The sequence below is a fragment of the Oculina patagonica genome, chromosome 3, assembly GCF_052425735.1.
Source record: "Oculina patagonica isolate OP01 chromosome 3, crgOcupat, whole genome shotgun sequence".
Classification (NCBI taxonomy): Eukaryota; Metazoa; Cnidaria; class Anthozoa; order Scleractinia; family Oculinidae; genus Oculina; species Oculina patagonica.
Genome location: NC_135760.1, coordinates 15,200,022 through 15,217,026, shown reverse-complemented (window position 1 = coordinate 15,217,026; position 17,005 = coordinate 15,200,022). Strand labels below are relative to the sequence as shown.

The 17,005-nt window shown below is 38.5% G+C and overlaps 1 non-coding gene and 1 pseudogene across 2 annotated transcripts; both read left to right on the top strand.

The window, feature by feature from the left end:
- Positions 1-1,128: 1,128 nt before the first annotated feature.
- On the top strand, positions 1,129-14,402 carry LOC144646884 (xylosyl- and glucuronyltransferase LARGE2s-like; annotated as a pseudogene). Its single transcript, XR_013569490.1, has 20 exons — positions 1,129-1,679; positions 2,798-3,000; positions 3,657-3,862; positions 4,693-4,749; positions 5,059-5,148; positions 5,330-5,397; positions 5,991-6,042; positions 6,373-6,478; positions 6,821-6,954; positions 7,222-7,303; positions 7,708-7,768; positions 8,280-8,362; positions 9,039-9,085; positions 9,474-9,548; positions 9,687-9,777; positions 10,476-10,551; positions 11,040-11,157; positions 11,902-11,991; positions 12,730-12,811; positions 13,485-14,402. The product of XR_013569490.1 is annotated as a xylosyl- and glucuronyltransferase LARGE2s-like (transcript).
- Positions 14,403-16,604: 2,202 nt separating this feature from the next.
- Positions 16,605-16,686, top strand: Trnas-aga (transfer RNA serine (anticodon AGA)). Its single transcript has one exon. It is a non-coding gene; the product is annotated as a tRNA-Ser (tRNA).
- The last annotated feature ends 319 nt before the right edge of the window (positions 16,687-17,005 follow it).

Below are 17,005 nucleotides of genomic sequence, written 5' to 3'. Positions count from 1 at the left end.
GGGGCGTAAAATTCAGTCTTTCTCAGGTTCTACATGAGAGACCTCTCCTACAGTCATGAACTCCTGTTCACTTGCGATTCGTGTAGATCCAGTCCAGATATTTACAAATACCGTATATGATCTTTCTGCAAAGAAACATTTCAAAGACAAGGCTGGCGAGGGGATATTGACTGACAGGTGGTTCAGTAGCGACCTTTAGAATGGACTACGAGATTGAGTACGAGTACGAGTTTTCAAACCAAATTCGTGTGCCTCATGTAATCACTTATCACACCAATCATATCCCTAACGTTTATTTATGTGTTAGTCAGCAACAGGGAAGAGTTATAGTTCAGGCCAGGGGATACAGTTGTCTCGAAATTCCAAAGTTCTACTCGTACTCGTTCTCGTACTCATAGTCAAATCTAAAGGCCGCTAGTGTCTCGCAGATGCTAACTCAAGCATGACGAATATTTCTACTTGCACGTGTAAACTTACTGAGCGTAAAATTTGAAGTAATACCGGGGGAATGTAGGGGGGTCATTTCTTGCAGCTTCTTATAGAATAGTCCGTTGAGACTTGCGTTCCAATAGCGAATTCAGTAGTTTTATTTTGCCAAGATTGTGGATGCTGTTATCTGCCAGTGCTGGACGATAGAAAAGTATACAGTTTTGTGGAAAGGAAAAAATGCATCGTTTATTAGCGAATTGTTTCTAGCCTCTGATGTAATAACACTTTGTGAGGCGTTTAACAGTTTACTGACCCAGCTACCGGCCGCCTGCTTGACGATTTTAGCACTTTTGTTTTCAAAGATTCTGTTATTAACAGACTACAATTTCCCTATTTAGGTCACCTATCATTTTTGTGCGCCCAGGAAATGATTAAGTCCTCTAATAATACGTTCCTCGGCTTCTTATCGCTAAACAACTTGAAACATTACAATAAGCTCACTGGTACCTTTTCAGAGTTAACTGAACCCTTAAAGGTAACATGTCTGCCGGCCAGATTTCAAACCTTTTGTTGCGTCACGTTACCTCATTGCTGTTCCGCAGTGTGATTGGCTGAGACAAAGAAAATTGCAGCTAACTGGCTTTCTTAGAGGCGACGATTTTTTGCGCGTTTTAAAATAACCAAAAAAACACGATAACACAAAAAGTTTTCGATACATCAAGTTTCCAAGCACCAAAATCTCCGCCGGACAGCTAAACTTTACGTAAAACGTATTATTCTGAACACAGCAAAAGACAGCAAAAAGTCAATAACGCTGTTTGGGCCGTTGCTACGATCAGCTGGTGAACTGGAAGCCAGCACTGTGAAGCGATCAGCGAAAGGTTATCCATTACGTTTCTGTGAACACGTGCTTTGGCGATGACAGATAGTTTAGACGATCAAACTCAGCTTCCTTCAACCCAAGTGCAAGCATGCGTCGAAACAAGTCGAAGCTTACAAACCAGCAGACGTTTTTGAAAGCGAACGAATGTTAAGAACGCCTATTTTTCCACCAGTTGACAAATAGAAACAAACCCGTTAAAAAACCAGTCCATGTGCTCGAGCTTTGGTCTGCTGGTACAAGAACTCTGCCCAATCATTGTTTTTTTTTTAATGATTTCCCTTCCTAACTGCCCGCTGCTCGAAATATTTTACAAGTTGGCCTTGTTTTGGATTAACGCAAAGCTGTAAGACAGAGCATGTGACTAAAGGTAAGCGAGGTTTGATAGAGATTCAAACAGATACCCTTCTAATGCAATGCTATTATTATTGATCTTCGGGCACTATACAACTCAGTACGTATTGAGGAACCGACATCTCTTTAAGTGCTGTGAGAAAATGCTTCTATATTCCAACCTAAATTGATTACGAGAACCTGTGACGGCCACCCCAGAAGGCGCGCTGTTAGCTTGTATTGGCGACAGGTATGAAATAAATGGACAGTCCGCGGTAAATATGGCACCGGAACATTAGGCTACCATCCTCTTATTAATTATTTTCTTCTTCTCTAAAAAGACAGAGTGCTCTTCTGTTGCCCAATTTAATTTTATTCAGCTGCACTTCTTGGTTGTGAAAAGTCGATTGAATAAGAAAATTTGAACAAATAGTACCTGTCAGGCTGCCCGTTATGTGTCGGTCTTGTTTTGTCTGTATAAACCAGAGGTTTTTGTAACCTCGCTGATCAACGAAACAATAATTACTGGCCTCGTACATTAGTTAATGACGAAGAAGTAATAGAAAGTGGTTAGAAATGCCTTCAACCCTTAACGGAAGTTTATCCTAAAACCAACTCTAAGCTCGCAATTTAGTAAAGAAATATATGGGGGTGGGGGTTGGGAAAGCGGAGTAGGGGTGGGCGGGGGGGGGGGGCTGGAGGCTGCAAGGCTGAATAATCTGATATATCATTTTGTAGTTCGGCTGAAAGTTTAAATTTCATATGTTTTGACGCCGTACCCTCCAATGAGATGTTGCGGTTTTAAAATAGAGAGCAATATTCTAATTTCTCGGTTAAGGATAACCTTGTTTGAGATCCTCAAAGTCTGATTGTAAGATTTGGATAGAATAATCTATCCCCGATTTTCGTTGATTTGGCCACATCTTGGCCGTTCCGGGTTGCGCGGAACTAGGGCGGTTTCAACTTCCAATCGATCTGACACTACTCCACCATTATGAAGATCACGTCGAGATTGGTCATTTGACCGTTTTTGCGGCAGTATGACCTTGCATGGTGCATCCACACGTCTCTTATTTTGATCTCGTCCCCCCTCTCTATGAGACGTCACTTAAAAATCAACATGTTCTAGTGTATCAAATTTTTACCTTGATTTAGTTTCATTGCAGATGGAGCGCCAATTCATACAATCAGATCAAGAATAGAATGCCTTTTCACTGTCTCGCCCTTACAGCAAGATATTTTGGACTCACACGAGGACTGCTAAGATGGCGCTGGACAATGATCACAATGATCGTACTCTACTTTGTCAACTTACTTCATCCTTTACTTCAAGAGGAAATGCTGGCCTCCGTGGACAGGTCAGCCCTAAAAATTCAAGGCGGTGTAAAGTTCGTTACATAAATCGTTCCGCCTCGCCTCTAGTCGTGCACGAGAAAAACTAATATAGAGGAGGGTACAAGGTATTATGGGATGCGTGAACTATCAAATTTCAGTTAATTTTAACTTTTCTCTCACATCAGCATCAACTCTGACTTCACACTGCTTTCCGCTATTCCCGCTGTCTTCCCAGTTCCCACTGGGACATTTCTCTCTGCACGTATTGCAGACCCATGTTTTTATCCCCGCTGAAAACGGAGACTACCGTATCCTACCGGTATCCATTGATACTTCTCTCCCAATAGACAACTTTCCTTTTTATAGTTAATAAATAAAAAGCCAAAGGAATCTGAAATATAAACACTTTAGAAACAATAACGTAAATTACTAATTGGGGCGCAATTTTAGACTTTCAAATAAGGTGTCTCAAGAGTCTTTTAGTAAAGCGTTTAAGCACTTAAGTGAGCATTGAGTGATAATCATAAAGAATTGTTTTCTTTTTCAAACCATATTTTCATACAACACTCAAGAAACCTCAGTTAACGTAACTTTAACACTTATAAACGGCAGAAACTGGTAAGGACAAAAAGTCCAAGTCCAAACTTAGCCAAATGCATTTATCTTCTTGCTGTTGTAGCGATCTTGAAGAACAAGGCCTTCCCACTGAGACCGTTACTCTCAAAGCAAAAGAGGAAACCACAAGTTAGAAAACACGAAACTCCCAACTTGCTGAGCCCGCACGTTATGGAAAGCGGTTCGCTGTCCCTCCGCGGTTGGTGGATGTCACACGTGAAATGGGAAGTGACTGAAATGAGACGGAGATCAAAACCACATGTCAGAAAGGCAAGTTAATCATCTTCCTTCAATCAAACAAAACGATAACTGATAATAGCATTTATACAAAGCAGGAACTTGACCCTAAAATTTCCTGGCCACTGCATTTTATTGGTAAAAATACTGCTTTCTGATTGATTAAATAGTAATGGCGTCACGACCAAGATTACGGCGTTGTCGACTAGAGTCATCCGTTTCTAATTTTAAAATCAATCAGAAAACGACCGGTATTTGAGCCAATCGGATCCCTTAGTGACTACTACATGAGGGGGGCGTTGGGATTTTCGGTTTTGCAGTTTTGGCCATTTTCGAGATCGGTTTTTCGGTTTTCGCCCCCAAAAAAATGCGATTTTTCGGTTTTGGAGTCTTGTGCGGCTTGTGGGTTTTCCTTCTTTTGGCATTTCAGTGGTTTTAGGTTTTTGGCAAAAATACAAGCGGTTTTTCGGATTTATTTGGTATTCGATGTGGTTTTCGGTTTTTCCTGTTTAAAATACAAGTTTGAGAAGTATGACTTAGCTTGTAACTGAACAGAAATGTCAAAAATGCATAGGAAAAACCTTTCTTTGAAAAATTTTTCAGATGTCAATAGGGTAAGGTTAGGGTTTTTGAAATTTGAACTTTTTGTGTGCGGTTTTCGGTTCTTGTCGAAATTTACGGCGGTTTTGCGGTTTTGGATGATTTTTTGTTCGGTTCTGCGGTTTCTAATAGGGCCCAATGCATGCTACCAGAAACCCATTCTGATGTTACCCATGAGCCGACCGCCCATCAAATCGTTATGACAGAGATAAAATTATTCAGTAAAGTGAAATATAACAAAGTGCGTCAATTTTCTTTTGAAGGTTTTCAGCGTGGCTTGTACTGTGCACAGGATAGTGGAGACATACCAGCACATTTCTGTGAGTTTGTGCTCTTGAATTTATAAACTCGGGAGTCTTAAAGTGCGGCGTAATAGTCTCACATGGAAATCATGTTCCTATCCCCGTATCTCATTCTTGACTTTCTTCAACATATCGGCTTCGATTGCTTTTATGTTAAATGTATTTCACGAGCTACCCATTGAACGCTATGTTCGGCATATTTCATCTGGTTACATCCATGCCTTTTTTATGTTCTCTTCAACACATTTTTAAGATACATGCCCAGATTTCTTGCTAAGTATTTCCCTGTAAGGATGCACTTAACTGACCCCTCTTTGTTATTTGCAGCTAAATAGGAGTATCCCGATAAAAGGAATCAAGTTCTATGTCAGTTCTGCTTCCTGGAAAATGCAGCGGCCTACAGTCAGCTTGCTAAGGGTCCGATGAGTAATCTGTTTTTTCCCTTTTTTTTCTTTCTTAATTTCTTACAAATAAACGTTGCTAATCTTACAATTTTCCAATGACCTTTTAGTAATTAAATTTTTCACTATAAGATTGACTTACATATGATACAGTTGTCACAGAGTTAATAATATTATCGTTTGCCGGATTTTTACAGAGTTACGAACCGTTTTATGGCGCTCGTCTATTTGTGGTGCTCTCAAGTGGAAAAAGAAAACTGCTGAAGTGAGTTGGTTTTTAGAAACAGCAAGATTCTATTTATTTAGCGAGGGGGGATTTCAATTCTTGAATTCTCTCAATCCTCCTACCCCCTCCCCCTTCCCCTTTTCGAACGCGAGCATATGCGAATGTCTGACATTTGCAGAATGCAGAATGCAGAATGCAGAATTCAGAATGCAGAACTGCAGAACGCAGAACGCAGAATGCAGAATGCAGAATGCAGACTAACAGAATATATTGTGTTACCTTTACCATTATTGAAAGCTAATCGTAAACAGGCTAACCGGACTGTAAAATATTGCTAACCGAAGTTCGTAGTAGGCTAACCGGAGTGAACTTTTCACTCGGGTTAGCACTACAAACATTTTGATGGCCTACCATTCACTCCGGTTACCCCTATTGTACTTCGGTTAGCCTAAAAAGCACTTCGGTTAGCCTGTTTACGGTCGTTTACGGTTAGCTTTCAATAATGGTAAAGGTAACACAATATATCCTGTTGATCTGCATTCTGCATTCTGCAAATGTCAGACACCGCGTGCTACGCAGGCTAATTGCATCTATATATGTTGTAATTCTATTTCGACATCTTGAATTTTCAGGCTGGATTTTTCACCAGAGTCTGGAAAAGTAATGAGCAAGAAGGCGGAATTTGTAAGTAAGAACATAACTGCGTAGAATTGTGATTGCTGCCTCAGTTGCATAAGGATTTTTTGGAACTTGTGTCCATTTTCGGCAAATCGTCGGAAACGCATCCGAAACGTTTTCTGATTATTATTATCCAATCAGAAATTGCCCAAACACTCGAGCTCCGAAAGATATCATACGAGCTTGTCTTCGCCAGAATAAGACATATTGCATAGCAAAATCCCTTTCAAATCGCGGGTTAGTTCCGATTCTGAACGAATATACTACTTGTTCTTCTGGCAGTTAGAAATAAAAATAGAAAGGGAAAAGCTAACAAAAGAATTCTGGCGTTTGCAGATTTCACCTGAAGGCGAACAAATCACCAGTGTAACCGTTATGCTCGGTTGCTTTGGTTACGAGGGATACGTCACCTTTACTGACCTTGCTGTAAAACCCATTTATGGTGAGTGAAACCATATAAAGTATTAGACTTTTCCTTGCTTAAGATACCAAAACCAAAGTTGTATTTTCGCCAATCAGCAACTGCCCTCGTACTTAGGCACCGCTACATTTCGTCGGTAAAAGGCGGGAAACAGGGAGCGCGAAAGACGATATGGCTTCATGGTGAGACAACAAATAAATAAAAAATAATCCCCTAGGCCCACAACACCACGCGTTCCGCGTTCCAACTAATGAAGGACGCCTGTGAACGAGGCAGTAGCATCGCACTTTTTTTTAGATAGAGCTTAAAATAAACCCCCCGTGACGATCTATTTTTAATCGTAATTTGTTTTTACAAACAAAGACTCCAAACTGATGAAAAACCAGAGTATCGAGCCAACACAACTTTTAGAGCCATGCCAAGCGCCAAGCAGAAGACCGCGTCAAAAGTCTGGAGATTTCCTCACTGAAATACTCTATTCAGCTTCGTCACCAACGGTAAGTACACTCAGAAGAAACGCGTTCGGCTTTTTGAACGGAGAGACCTCGGGACTAGTTTGCAGGCTCTGGATTAATTTACATTTTCCAATTTAGTCCAGTAACTGACATGAAGCCCGCGGTTAAACGTGCTGTCAATAATGTAGAAGAATTAAAGAATTCAGTACTAACGACCTTAGACACTAAAACACCTATAATATTTTTTAAGTCGGATGAAATTTCAACAAAAAAAAGAAGACTTTTTATATCTTCCTCTTTTTTTATCAGGATTCAGATGCAATCACATTGGTGACTCAGTTAACGTTTAACAGGATAAACATACTGAAGAGGAATTTGAGATTTTGGAATGGTAAGGTTTGATGTTTTTGAAAACTACAAGCTCATAGAAATGAAGGTAAAAAGTCCTCAATTCGATCAATATAGCTTGCTTTTTACTTTAACATGGTTGTTAACGTTATCGTAAAAAGACTACAATTTTCACGAAAAAAAGACTGAATAAGGCAATTTCATATTACAAATCAATCAAGCGTTTCCTTGTAAAATACCTAGAACTACTTTAAAAGATATCGGTAGATGAAGTCTTTCAAATCTCGATCTCTCGTCTCTGCAGACAAATTCTTGTAAAAGGTCTGCACAGTGCCAGCTGCGCATATTCCATGACTTTGCACTAATGAACTGGTTGAGGAGAAATCAAATGTTAAATTAATAACTTTTTAATACTGATCAACTTTTCCCTTTGTATTCCTTCTGCAGGTCCGTTGTCTGTAGTAATTTACGTTCTCTTGGAAGATGCTAACAATATTAAATCCAAAAAGTAAGAAAAATGATCTTAGAGCACATGGCGCTGCCTCTTGTGCAGAATATTTGTTTCCCTTCCTCACTGTTTTCAATCCCGTGAAGTCGTACGATATCAATCTAGAAAACGTTTTACTTAGGCGAGAAACGTTTTTTGTTAGTTTTAAATTCACGTGTAAATTGAAATTTCCTCCCATTATAAGCAAAGACGATTCACCAAAATATGTTTCATCGGTGCTTAAATATGATAGTTAATTAATTACGCACTGAGAACTGGACTGGAGCATTCCTAACAGAATGAAACCGCTAACATTAAATGACAAAATAAACGATTATTTCAAAGGCGACCAGATACAGTTTAAACAAAAAAAATCTGTTATTGGAATTTGTTGCCGAGGTTAAGTAAGCAAGTGTCTTTCCCAGGTTCACTGGCAGAAAATACTTAAGCAATGTTCCCTTAGATGCACGTATTTTTCCCATGGTTGTTTCTGTTTACGTTTTTACTATATTTCAAACGAGTTCCTTTTCAGGAAAGAGGTAAAAATGCGGTTACCGACACAGTATATTCAGCAAGTTTTCCACTGTCTCTGTAGTGGTCATATATGGAAACGAGGTAAATGACACTAGTACTGACCCCCTGTAAAATTTTAACTCCTAAAGTACCCCGTTTATTGAAACCATAAATTGAAGCCCAGTTTAATTCTCTTTTAAGTCACATTTCTAGTTTTGCACAAATGATTTTCAATTTTGTAAAGAACAATTTTCACTGGAGTGTCGGAATTAATTCGCGTTTGCTTTGATTTTATTCTCCACGCTTTAATAGTGATGGGTTTGAAAACTCGAGCCACTTTCTCGACCAATCAAAAGTAAAACCTAAGCCAATCGTAATTTGCTCGCACGCGTTTTCCCGCAGTCTACGCCGGTTCATGACATGTACATCATCGTGCTTCGAGTTTTGATTGGATCACCGGATTGTCTGCGTCCTTTGTCATTGGCCAGAGTGATAGCTTTGGTTTCGGTTTTACGACACTCAATCAAAAATCGCTCTATCTATGGCTGTAGATACATGTACGCATAACGAATTGCAGACTTATTTCTTCACCAACTTAATAAAAATATTTAACTTACCAAATTTTTAACAGTGGAAATCAGTGATTAAAACCTGAAGGCCCAAATAACATGGTTAAAACAATAAACCACGCAGCACCATGGACTGGGATCGAATCGTCTTCCTTTCCTCTTTTTTAGTCTCTATCTGTTTTTTTTTTTAACTTTGTTCCTCTCCACAGATTGGCGCACAATATCCAATCAATCGGCTCAGAAACATTGCAATAAAGTAAGTTAAGAGACAAGGGTTACCTTTGTTTAAAATACACGCTTTTGACAAGGAGAACAAGATTTATTTGCTTGTCTATTCGTGTACATTTTTGCTTAAACCACGGAGTAGCGCATCTACATATGAAAATATATAAATTATTCAACATGAACCAAATTTGAAATTTCTTCTCCAATTCATGCTATGAAAGGAAATTATCCCTTAAAAACCCGAAACAATGATCATGAAAAACTACACAGTGATAGAACAATTACGTTTGCAGCCGGCTTTGTGGAAAAGAATACTGCAAACAGTACTACATCTTGAGATATCCACGATCAAACGGTGTGGCATATTTTATAAGACATTTGATTCTACTTGTTCCTCTCTTTCCTTTTTTATCTTTCAGGAATGTCAAAACACAATATGTATTTATGATTGATGTGGATTTCGTCCCTTCGCCAGATCTAGCAATTCTGGCAAGGTAAGGTTCTAAAAACTACTGAACTTGTACCAGAGGCGGACTAAAACATGTTCTGAGTTACTGTCTTGGAAATGAATGAAATGAATTCTTACGTTCTTACACAATAATCTACTTGCTCTTTTCCGCGTTCACTTTCAGAAATCAAATTCTCGTTTACAATGAAACAAGAAACAGCACAGATGATAAGATTGCCTTTGTCGTGCCTGCATTTGATGGCGCAAGACATGCGGTTAGTTTCTTTTTTTTACGCAGCCCTTGTTATCCCTCTTGGATCGTAGAACAAACACTAATTACGGGGGAAAATCTGATGGCCTTGCAAGTACGACACGAAACTTCTCGCCTCCACCTTTTCTCTGCTGGAGAAGAGGAGTTGAATAGAACGACTGTCACTGGACAAAATCTTAAAAATGTGAATATTTTCCGTTTTTAGACGATTTGATGCGTGTTCGGCATCTCATTTCTCCATATTGATTAGAATTTAGTGATACAAAAATACAATATATCCTTTTTTTCATTCTTGTTAAATATACCTGTTTTTTTTGGCAAATATCACGGCATTGTAGAGTGTTAATTGTACAACGTTATTCATTTACTGTGTAATACAACAAGAGCACTTTTCAATTAAGTGTCGTAAAACCAAAACCAAAGTAATTACTCTGGCCAATCACAAACGACACAGACAATCCAGTGAACCAAAACTCGAAGCAAATACATGTAGCTGGCACGAAGCGCGGGAAAACGTGCGCGAGCGAGTCACGATTGGTTTTGGTTTTACTCCTGATTGGCTGAGAAAGTGACGCGAGATTTTTTAGCCAATCACTAAGCGTAGTAATGCAAAACCAAAGCAAACGCAATTTACTTTCGACACTCAAGTGAAAACCGCTCTATATCTTATTATCATTTGCTAATTTCTCGCAATTTTTTCAGAACTCTAGAGATCTTCCAGAGACGAAAGAGGAGCTTGTTAAGATGGTAAAAAGAAAGAATAAATTGGCACCATTTAGTATCCTTTGTATCTATGCAGAAAACCTGACTTAAAACTTACATGCTGGGGGAAGTATAAATTACGTAAAGAGGGATTTGATTGGTCTGAAAATTTCCCGCCACTAGACAAGGCTTGTGGCCTACTGAAAATAAATGCACCATGATTGGTTAAAAAAATTCCCGCCGCTAGTCAAGGCTTGTGGCCTGCACTGAGAATAAACGCAGGCTGATTGGTCTAAAAATTTCCCGCCCCACTAGTCAAGGCTTGTGTGCACTTGGAATAAATGCAAGCTGATTGGTCAAACAAATCCCAGAGATTGCTTTACTTCCACTCCAGTTGAATCGATAGTTTTGCTCACACCAACGAGCCTGGAGTTTATACTTGTAGCTATAAGCTTAGACTATAGAACTGAACAATGAAAAGATTACCGAAGTCTCCAATAAAAGATTTTCAAAACAGGCGAACAAAATAAACTTTTTCCAATGTAACTCCTTGACTCGTTGCAGGACAAATCGAGTCTCCTTTATCGCACAGTTCCACGAACTACACCAAGTGGTACCACACCAATGAGTCATATGAAGTCAGCGGTTATCAGGACAAATACGAACCGTACTTGATTCTAAGGTGTGATTGCATGGTACCGCAAGGAATAAAGGAAAGTTTAAAGAAGTATTTTTCCCGACAATTTAATTTTCGTGCTTTGAGCAAAAGAGCCGTAAGGATTAACCAAAAAATAGAATGTCGTAATCTTGCATTTAGGCCTAAAAAGATTAATGCAGACACTATTATATCTACCTTTTATCAATTAAATATACAATCAAATCAATGAATCTATTATATCTTCGAAATTTAAATCTGAGTACTAGGAGTCCATTACATGAAGTATGCATCTCTTATTTCTATTATAACTTTTTCTTTGGATCGGTTAAGGTTATTTTTGGAACGTCTTAATCGCTAGTGCGAAGGGTATTTTACTTTAATGCAGCAAGTTGATTACTACTATTGACTGCATCATGCTTTGGTATAAATGAAGGTGTTGTTGTTGTTATATTGGGAATCCAAAGTTTTTTACAAAGAAACCATAAAATCCCATAAGTGTCTTAAAAACATAAGTGCATTTATAAAAAATTTCTTTCAAAAATACAGAGCACATGGATGCTAGTTGTAATGCGTTTCGTATACGAACGACAGTTTTAAAAAGAGTATGTTAAAAATTGTTGTGTTAGCAACATGAATCTTAACTGCAGTAGCACTAATTTGAATGATCTCTTGGCTGTGAAGACTAGGACCAGTGAGATAGTGGTAAAGTTTTCATCTTCTCATTTTGTTGAAGTGAAATAACGAGATTTCGAAATGTTTGTTTTGCAGATTGACACCTGAACTGCCGCTGTACGACGAAAGGTTCACTGGTTACGGAATGAACAAGATTTCTCACGTCATAGAACTCGCACTGTTGGGGCAAGTTAGCTTTAGCCTCGATTTCAGCCATATCATTCTTCTGTGCATGCACTATCTTCACGCTGCCATTCAATATCCTTCGCAGAGCCCGCGTCCCTTGCCCTCGGTTAAGGGGTACGCAGGCTCTGAGAAGGAGATTGGCTGCCTTCTCTACAACTCGGTCTCAATGTCGAAATTAAGCCACACAGTAATCAATGCACTGTATTAGGGCAGGAAAAGGTAGTTATGTAGTAAATGGACTCACTAGTATTTTCTTGTTTGCGTGCGTTTGTTGACAAATTCAAACAATGTGAAATCACGTACTAAATACTACTTTTTATCTTAATGTAGTTGTTAGTGGAAAGTCTCCAGAAACTTTACTTTAGAAATAGACAATCGTCTTTTCCACGCCGAATAAACTAAATGGAAAAACGGCAGCTTCAAATTCCCTCTCTGCTACTTTTAGGGACGGACCATTTTTTCTTGGAGGGGGGGGGGGGGGGGGGGAGATGAAAAATTTTCCTCTGCAAACTTTTTTTTTAGTTTATGCACCTCTGCAAACATTTTTTTTCGAAATTCTTACTATTTTTTGTTATACATATCGTGTTTGCAAACAATTTATTTTGTCTTTCCAGGCCCTGCAAACAATTTTTTTCAATATTTTTCATCCCCCCCCCCCTCCAAAAAAATAATGGTCCGTCCCTTATAAGAAGAAATCTTTTTAACTTCAATAACGTGCATGTGTTTCTTTTCCCTCAGGTACAAATTCATAGTTCTACCGAATGTTTGGATTGTGCATCGCTACCATATCTTGTCGACCCTTTCGTTCGCTCATATGACGGTGAGTATGATTGAAGACATCAATTTTCCACTTCTTCAGCTAACTCCACCAATCAGAGTGTTGCCATATAAGAGATGAAAACAAGTGTTTTTATTTATTGTATAAATATTGTGGTATTCAACCTTTTCATTCCGGCTTACTTTTGGTGAGTATGTAAGCACGAAGGATTGAAAGCTACAACTACGAGTATATTTTATTGGAAAACTTGTACAAACCCGAATTATGATCGTAACAACTGTTAAATACGTGCCAGTACCCCCGTTTCCCCTTTTAATGTTGGAAAATGTTACTGAAAACGCACTCATGTGTGAGGGGCAAAGTGTGTGTAAATATTTTTTTTTAACACTTGTGACCATACATGTGATAGGGCTTTCCACAAGTTGCTCGAAATGTTTAAAAAAATTATCAAGAAAATTTCTCCACATTTTATACTAATTTCCCTTTGAAGGTAAGATTTTAAGATTTTTTAAAAATGACATTTTAAGGCAAAGATTTGTTGAATTATAAGGATTTGTGTCACTGAGAAAAATCCTGAAGATATCGATGACGTCATGTTTGCAGAATGAGTAGAAAGTGTCAAAAGTCGAAACGTCTTCAGATGTTCCTCTAAAATCTTTGGCAAACTTCGTTAATCTTCGGAATGAATTGATCTTCTTTCCTTCAATAATTTCAGGATCCCGACAGAAGGTTTGCAAACCGACTTCAGCGCTTTGAGTTCATCAGTGATCTGTACAACAAACACAAGTTGGGACACTGCAAGAAGGCCAAGACGCGCTAGCAAAAGACCCAGAATCTCATTATCAGATTCGGTTGCAGTTTTACAACTGAACATATAACGACGAATTTTCCTGATGGAGAATTTCAAAGAAGAGAACGACGTAAAAAGAGTCAGACACACCCTGTATAGACAGCAGTACAGAGGGATAGTCGCACCTCGACGCACGTCATAATCTACCCTGGCTTTTGACGGATGAAGTTCAACGCAGATTGACTGCAAATAATCTTCCCAATGTACTTCCTTATCATTATAATAGCCTTAAGCCGGGGAAGGTGGCAATCGAAGACGATACAATTCGACAAGCCTAAAGGATGTAAAAAAGCCAAACGCATGTGTATGGACGCTTCACCAGAAAGCGCCATTTATACAAGCGATAAAATGGAAACCGGCGTTAGCGTTTAAATTTGACGTGTTTTGTAATTGGAAACAACCTCGCTGGATTATTTTTTACCAGGACTGAGCACACCTTGTCGACGATTTTTGTCCCATTGCCGGCCAAAAAAATTGCGTTACTTGTATAATATTTAAAAGCATAATCTATTTTTCAGGTGGTAGCGAACCAGAGGAAAGGGCACTTTTTTAACTAAAAAAAGGCAATTTGGTAACTTTCTAGGGAACTTTTCTAACAAAGTTAGGGAGCTTTTGTGACAGAGGACACTTTTGTCACCTTTTTTTGGGAACTTGAGTAACATTATCTTTTAAAAATTACAAATACAGTAGCTTACCTTGTAACCTGCCAGTTTTGAGCTCGTCAGCTTCAACGGTTTGGACGTGAAAGCAAAATAAAAGATAAGTACTCCAAACTTTGCAAAACTGTGTTCCGCCGCCTTAATTAACATTATAGTGTTCTAGACACAGCGGAAGTGTAAAGTTGTCGTTGTTGTAGTGCATTCAACTCGGCTACAACGATTGACACTTAAAGCAACAAATGCGTTCCAGTGCTGCAGTGAAAAATGAGGATCGTGGATTGATCATGTTAGGTTCTGCTTCTTGTAGATTGTCGATAGTGAGCTGTCTTTGCTAATGTCATTATTATCCTAACAAAATTTTAAATTAAAATTACAAAGAAAACAGCCTTATCACTCGTACCCTGCATGTAATAATTGATAATTTTGTATTTTAGCCGTTCAGAACCGAGCATTTTAATGGAAAATATTTCGACTAGCAGTACAAGTCTTCTACAGGGCCAGAGTAGGAGTAATAATAATATAACGGCTCTTAAAATTTGAATTTGAGCGGCTCTTAAAATTTTCAAATTGTGACATTTGTTTGTTAAAAAGGGCAACGCACACACCCTTCGGCTAAATTTGACTGGAGTGCCCCCCGCTCCCCGTAAGGGGCAGGACGATTTTATGACAAATACCTCGCCAATTAAACCGACAAAATCTCGCCAAACACAAGCCCAACCGGTGGGCGCTTAAATTGCTTTTCCTCAAGACAGTTTTAATTCGCTTTTTCGATTGCATATTTGGAAACTTATAACAGAGTGGACGTGACCGACATACTGTCGAGTGCGCCAGGGGCGGTGGCTCGTAGCGTTGATAACTTTCTTCCTTTATTATATTTATGGACTCCATGTTGTTTTGACAGAATTCCGTTAAATTAAAAATAGGAGCTGTGGGCGATTCTTTACATTTGAAATATCTTTCCCGTGCGTTTCACAAAGATCCTGAATTAGTTGCATGACAAGCCCCGCATGTCGTACCGTAAATGATCTAATAAACGCCCTCTCTCAAATAAACGCCTCTTATCTAATAAACGCCCCCTCTGAGGTGTTAAGTTTGTATTAGACGCCCCTCTCTAATAAACGCCCCGTGTCTAATAGACGCCTCCCTCCAGGAATCATCTCAAAAACCAAGGAAATGCTCCATAGAGTAATTTCACGTAATAAAGTTAGTTTTTTGCTTGACTCGGACATCGAAGAGGCCAACAACGCCAACATGGTTAACCCCGATGACGATAAAAAACGTCGATATCGAACTATGAACGGCATCTCAAGGCTTTGCATTAGCGCAGATTAGATTAGTCTCCTACTCACAAACTCTGTAATGTATCTTACTCCAGTAGAAAACTACCCATCCTATTAGTTGTGTTGACGTTAGGCCTTTCTCGATTATGCTAGTAAAACTGGCATTTAATGCTACTAGAAATTCTCGCATAAAGCCAAAAAAATGCTAAAATAATGCCTGATTTCCTAAAAAAATGCCACTTGAATTCCAAAAAATGCTTTGTTCTATTTCAAACAAAACGTACAAACTCTCACATTATATGCTCATATCAACAACAGGTGATACTTAATAATTGTTTGTTTATAAAAAAAATATATATATATATATTTATTAAAAAAAAAATAAATAAAAAAACACACACACAAGTAACACAACACAAGTAACACAACGCACAAACAATCGAAACAGACAGAAAACAATCAAATTATGTAATCAAAGTTGTGAAACTTTAGGATTATTTATCCCTCTGAGTTCTGAGTGCTGAAAATCTGGATCACAGTCATGAAAAGTGACAGAAAATGCTAGCAATTCTTTTTTGAAGAAAAAACGAAAAAAATGCTTGAAAAAATGCTAGCATAATCGAGAAAGGCCTAGTTGACGTTGCTACTGTTAAATTGAAATAAACGCCTCTCTCTAATAAACGCCTCATATCTACTTAACGCCTCCCCAAGGACCACAAAAATTTAATAGACGCCCCGGGCGTTTATTAGATCATTTACGGTACCCCAGGAAGCAAAGTTTGAGGACTTTTAGTGCCCAGGTAGAAAGTTAGTTTTTGTCGCGCGGATGAAAAAAAACCGGGTAGACCTGAGTACTAGTGCATGTCAGCCATGCGTCGCAAAGAGAGTTGAATGTATTGCAAAAATGACACAAACATAAAAATAATGCCCTAAAAAGAAAGAAAGAGAAAGTATGTGTACATTCTCAACGCTAATATAAAGAAACATGTCGAATGGCCTTTAAAAATACATTAGATACATAAATTTGGACTTCATTTCTTGTCGATGTAGTCGTGGCCGAGTGGTTAAGGCGATGGACTAGAAATCCATTGGGGTCTCCCCGCGCAGGTTCGAATCCTGCCGACTACGATATGACTTTTTTTTTTTTTCATCTCAAATTTGGAAAATTAAACATATTTTTTTCTGTACAACACTTATAAAAAATTGGTATTTACTTTTCCTTACTAGAAAAACAGACCATTTTCCAAAGGTACATTGACTTTCACCTACTTCGGGAAATCAAATCTTTCAAATACATCCTACGAGGACCAAGCATTTAAATGTTCACTTTAAAATCAGAACCGTACATTTAAACATACAAAAAAATACAAGAAACAATAACTTCGAATAATTTCCTAGCCAAAGCTGGATTCTGCGAGATCATCAGAAGACCTCAGATGGACCGTCT